Genomic DNA, 6,791 nt, shown 5'->3' on the forward strand with positions numbered 1-6,791 from the left:
AAACAAACATGATATTTCGCTTTGCATAGATGACATTTTATGCACTTGCCTAACGAAAATACTTTGCTTTTCTACAAAACTATTTTTACTGTGATTTTCTCGGTCCATTGCATACGAATTCCACACCAGTTTGACCGGATATGATGGATGAACCCGGAAATATCCGGTTGTGTTTTGGCTAACTCAATGCGAAATACTGCGAAAGTCTCTGTGTTTTTGTTTTTTGGATATTATTGATGGACTTTATTGTTTTGAGTATTTTTATCAGGGAACATTTAATTTTGTACCGTAGTAACACTAATTGGTTCCACATGGGGACACCAGCTCTACACATTTGTATTTTCTAAGGAGAAAGCTAGAGGAACTGCGGCAAACATACATGAGATTTCTGTTTCTGTAGATGAGATTTTATGCACTTACCTAACGAAAAGACTTTGCTTTTCTCCAAATCCATTTTTACTGAGATTTTCTCAGTCCATTGCATACGATTTCCAGACCATTTTGTCCGGATTTGCCTGGATGAAACCGTAAATATCCGGATTTGTTTTGGCTAACTCAATCTGAAATATTGTGAAAGCCTCTGTGTTTGTGTATTCCTGATATTATCAATGGACTTTATTGTTTTTGAATGTTTTGTATCAGGGAAAATTTAATTTTGTTCTTGGAAACACTAATTGGTTCATCATGGGGACACCCGCTCTACACATTTGTATTTTCTAGGGAGAAAGCTATACCAAATGTGGCAAACAAACATGATATTTCTGTTTGTATAGATGACATTTTATGCACAAGCCTAAAGAAAAGACTTTGCTTTTCTCCAAAATTATTTTTACTGTGATTTTCTCGGTCTACTCCATACAAATTACACACCAGTTTGTCCGGATATGACTGGATGAAACCGGAAATATCTGGTTGTTTTTTGGCTAACTCAATCACAGATATTGCTACAGCCTCTGTGTTTGTGATTTCCGGATATTATCAATGGACTTTATTGTTTTTTTCAACGTTTTTTATCGGGGAACATTTAATTTAGAGCTAGATACACTAATTGGTTTCACATGGAGACACCAGCTCTACATATTTGTATTTTCTAGGAAGAAAGCTAGAGGAACTGCAGCAAACAAACATGATATTTCTGTTTCTTTCAATGAAATTTTATGCACTTGCCTAACGAAAAGACTTTGCTTTTCTCCAAAACCATTTTTACTGTGATTTTCTCAGTCCATTGCATACAAATTCCATACCACTTTGTCCGGATATGACTGTATGAAACTAGAAATATCGGGTTGTGTTTTGGCTAACTCAATCCGAAATATTGTGAAAGCCTCTGTGTTTGTTTATTCTGGATATTATCCTCGGACTTTTTTGTTTGGAATGTTTTTATCAGGAACTATGAAATTTTGTATCGTAGAAACACTAGTTGGTTCATCATGGGGACACGAGGTCTACACATTCACATTTTCTAGGGAGAAAGCTAGAGGAACTGCAGCAAACAAACATGATATTTCTGTTTGTATCGATGACATTTTATGCACTTGCCTAACGAAAAGACTTTGCTTTTCTCCAAAACCATTTGTACTGTGATTTTCTCGGTCCATTACATACGAATTCCACACCAGTTTGTCCGGATATGACTGGAACAAAACAGAAATATCCCGTTGTGTTTTGGATAACTGTATCCGAAATATTGCTACAGTCTCTGTGTTTGTGTATTGCTGATATTATCCAGGGACTTTATTATTTTGAATGTTTTTTATCGGAAAACATTTTATTTTGAGCTTGGATACAGTAATTGGTTCCACATGGAGACACCAGCTCTACATATTTGTATTTTCTAGGGAGAAAGCTAGAGGAACTGTGGCAAACAAACATGATATTTCTGTTTGTATAGATGACATTTTATGCACTTACCTAACGAAAAGACTTTGCTTTTCTCCAAAACCATTTTTAATTTGATTTTCTCAGTCCATTGCATACGAATTCCACACCAGCTTGTCCGCATATGACTGGAAGAAAACAAATATCCTGTTGTGTTTTGGCTAACTGAATCCGAAATATTTTGAAAGCCTATGTGTTTGTGTTTTCTGGATATTATCGATGGACTTTATTGTTTTGAATATTTTCATCAGGAAACATTTAATTTTTTACCGTTGAAACACTAATTGATTCATCCTGGGGACACCAGCTCCACACATTCGTATTTTCTAGGGAGAAAGCTGGAGGAACTGCGGCAAACAAACATGATATTTCTGTTTTTATCGATGACATTTTAGGCACTTGCCTAACGAAAAGACTTTGCTTTTCTCCAAATCCATTTGTACTGTGATTTTGTCGGTCCATTGCATACGAATTCCACACCAGCTTGTCCGCATATGAATTGAAGAAAACAAATATCCGGTTGTGTTTTGGCTAACTCAATCTGAAATATTGTGAAAGACTCTGTGTTTGTGTTTTCTGGATATTATCAATGGACTTTATTGTTTTGAATATTTTCATCAGGAAACATATAATTTTCTACCGCTGAAACACTAATTGATTCATCAAGGGGACACCAGCTCTACACATTCGTATTTTCTAGGGAGAATGCTACAGGAACTGTGGCAAACAAACATGATATTTCTGTTTGTATAGATGACATTTTATACAATTGCCTAACGAAAAGACTTTGCTTTTCTCCATAACCATTTTTAGGATGATTTTCTCGGTCCATTGCATACGAATTCCAAACCACTTTGTCCGGACATGACTGGATGAAAACAGAAATATCCGGTTGTGCTTTGGCTAACTCAATAACAGATGTTGCTACAGCCTCTGTGTTTTTGTTTTCCGGAAATTATCAATGGACTTTATTGTTTTGAATGTTTTTTATCGGGGAACATTTTATTTTGAGCTTAGATTCACTAATTGGTTCATCATGGGAACACCAGCTGTACACGTTCGAATTTTCTAGGGAGAAAGCTAGAGCAACGGCGGCAAAGAAACATGATATTTCTGTTTGTATAGATGACATTTTATGCACTTGCCTAACGAAAAGACTTTGCTTTTCTCCAAAACCATTTGTACTGTGATTTTCTCGGTCCATTGCATACGAATTCCACACCACTTTTTCCGGATATGACTGGATGAAAACGGAAATATCCGGTTTTGTTTTGGCTAACTGAATCCGAAATATTGTGAAAGCCTCTATGTTTGTGTTTTCTGGATATTATCGATGGAATTTAGTGTTTTGAATGTTTTTTTATCAGGGAACATTTAATTATGTGCTGGGAAACAATAATTGGTTCCACAAGGGGACACCAGCTCTACACATTCGTATTTTCGAGGGAGGAAGCTAGAGGAACTGCGGCAAACAAACATGATATTTCGCTTTGCATAGATGACATTTTATGCACTTGCCTAACGAAAATACTTTGCTTTTCTACAAAACTATTTTTACTGTGATTTTCTCGGTCCATTGCATACGAATTCCACACCAGTTTGACCGGATATGATGGATGAACCCGGAAATATCCGGTTGTGTTTTGGCTAACTCAATGCGAAATACTGCGAAAGTCTCTGTGTTTTTGTTTTTTGGATATTATTGATGGACTTTATTGTTTTGAGTATTTTTATCAGGGAACATTTAATTTTGTACCGTAGTAACACTAATTGGTTCCACATGGGGACACCAGCTCTACACATTTGTATTTTCTAAGGAGAAAGCTAGAGGAACTGCGGCAAACATACATGAGATTTCTGTTTCTGTAGATGAGATTTTATGCACTTACCTAACGAAAAGACTTTGCTTTTCTCCAAATCCATTTTTACTGAGATTTTCTCAGTCCATTGCATACGATTTCCAGACCATTTTGTCCGGATTTGCCTGGATGAAACCGTAAATATCCGGATTTGTTTTGGCTAACTCAATCTGAAATATTGTGAAAGCCTCTGTGTTTGTGTATTCCTGATATTATCAATGGACTTTATTGTTTTTGAATGTTTTGTATCAGGGAAAATTTAATTTTGTTCTTGGAAACACTAATTGGTTCATCATGGGGACACCCGCTCTACACATTTGTATTTTCTAGGGAGAAAGCTATACCAAATGTGGCAAACAAACATGATATTTCTGTTTGTATAGATGACATTTTATGCACAAGCCTAAAGAAAAGACTTTGCTTTTCTCCAAAATTATTTTTACTGTGATTTTCTCGGTCTACTCCATACAAATTACACACCAGTTTGTCCAGATATGACTGGATGAAACCGGAAATATCTGGTTGTTTTTTGGCTAACTCAATCACAGATATTGCTACAGCCTCTGTGTTTGTGATTTCCGGATATTATCAATGGACTTTATTGTTTTTTTCAACGTTTTTTATCGGGGAACATTTAATTTAGAGCTAGATACACTAATTGGTTTCACATGGAGACACCAGCTCTACATATTTGTATTTTCTAGGAAGAAAGCTAGAGGAACTGCAGCAAACAAACATGATATTTCTGTTTCTTTCAATGAAATTTTATGCACTTGCCTAACGAAAAGACTTTGCTTTTCTCCAAAACCATTTTTACTGTGATTTTCTCAGTCCATTGCATACAAATTCCATACCACTTTGTCCGGATATGACTGTATGAAACTAGAAATATCGGGTTGTGTTTTGGCTAACTCAATCCGAAATATTGTGAAAGCCTCTGTGTTTGTTTATTCTGGATATTATCCTCGGACTTTTTTGTTTGGAATGTTTTTATCAGGAACTATGAAATTTTGTATCGTAGAAACACTAGTTGGTTCATCATGGGGACACGAGGTCTACACATTCACATTTTCTAGGGAGAAAGCTAGAGGAACTGCAGCAAACAAACATGATATTTCTGTTTGTATCGATGACATTTTATGCACTTGCCTAACGAAAAGACTTTGCTTTTCTCCAAAACCATTTGTACTGTGATTTTCTCGGTCCATTACATACGAATTCCACACCAGTTTGTCCGGATATGACTGGAACAAAACAGAAATATCCCGTTGTGTTTTGGATAACTGTATCCGAAATATTGCTACAGTCTCTGTGTTTGTGTATTGCTGATATTATCCAGGGACTTTATTATTTTGAATGTTTTTTATCGGAAAACATTTTATTTTGAGCTTGGATACAGTAATTGGTTCCACATGGAGACACCAGCTCTACATATTTGTATTTTCTAGGGAGAAAGCTAGAGGAACTGTGGCAAACAAACATGATATTTCTGTTTGTATAGATGACATTTTATGCACTTACCTAACGAAAAGACTTTGCTTTTCTCCAAAACCATTTTTAATTTGATTTTCTCGGTCCATTGCATACGAATTCCACACCAGCTTGTCCGCATATGACTGGAAGAAAACAAATATCCTGTTGTGTTTTGGCTAACTGAATCCGAAATATTTTGAAAGCCTATGTGTTTGTGTTTTCTGGATATTATCGATGGACTTTATTGTTTTGAATATTTTCATCAGGAAACATTTAATTTTTTACCGTTGAAACACTAATTGATTCATCCTGGGGACACCAGCTCCACACATTCGTATTTTCTAGGGAGAAAGCTGGAGGAACTGCGGCAAACAAACATGATATTTCTGTTTTTATCGATGACATTTTAGGCACTTGCCTAACGAAAAGACTTTGCTTTTCTCCAAATCCATTTGTACTGTGATTTTGTCGGTCCATTGCATACGAATTCCACACCAGCTTGTCCGCATATGAATTGAAGAAAACAAATATCCGGTTGTGTTTTGGCTAACTCAATCTGAAATATTGTGAAAGACTCTGTGTTTGTGTTTTCTGGATATTATCAATGGACTTTATTGTTTTGAATATTTTCATCAGGAAACATATAATTTTCTACCGCTGAAACACTAATTGATTCATCAAGGGGACACCAGCTCTACACATTCGTATTTTCTAGGGAGAATGCTACAGGAACTGTGGCAAACAAACATGATATTTCTGTTTGTATAGATGACATTTTATACAATTGCCTAACGAAAAGACTTTGCTTTTCTCCATAACCATTTTTAGGATGATTTTCTCGGTCCATTGCATACGAATTCCAAACCACTTTGTCCGGACATGACTGGATGAAAACAGAAATATCCGGTTGTGCTTTGGCTAACTCAATAACAGATGTTGCTACAGCCTCTGTGTTTTTGTTTTCCGGAAATTATCAATGGACTTTATTGTTTTGAATGTTTTTTATCGGGGAACATTTTATTTTGAGCTTAGATTCACTAATTGGTTCATCATGGGAACACCAGCTGTACACGTTCGAATTTTCTAGGGAGAAAGCTAGAGCAACGGCGGCAAAGAAACATGATATTTCTGTTTGTATAGATGACATTTTATGCACTTGCCTAACGAAAAGACTTTGCTTTTCTCCAAAACCATTTGTACTGTGATTTTCTCGGTCCATTGCATACGAATTCCACACCACTTTTTCCGGATATGACTGGATGAAAACGGAAATATCCGGTTTTGTTTTGGCTAACTGAATCCGAAATATTGTGAAAGCCTCTATGTTTGTGTTTTCTGGATATTATCGATGGAATTTAGTGTTTTGAATGTTTTTTTATCAGGGAACATTTAATTATGTGCTGGGAAACAATAATTGGTTCCACAAGGGGACACCAGCTCTACACATTCGTATTTTCGAGGGAGGAAGCTAGAGGAACTGCGGCAAACAAACATGATATTTCGCTTTGCATAGATGACATTTTATGCACTTGCCTAACGAAAATACTTTGCTTTTCTACAAAACTATTTTTACTGTGATTT

The sequence above is a fragment of the Lepus europaeus genome, unplaced genomic scaffold (genome assembly GCF_033115175.1).
Source record: "Lepus europaeus isolate LE1 unplaced genomic scaffold, mLepTim1.pri SCAFFOLD_28, whole genome shotgun sequence".
Taxonomy (NCBI): Eukaryota; Metazoa; Chordata; class Mammalia; order Lagomorpha; family Leporidae; genus Lepus; species Lepus europaeus.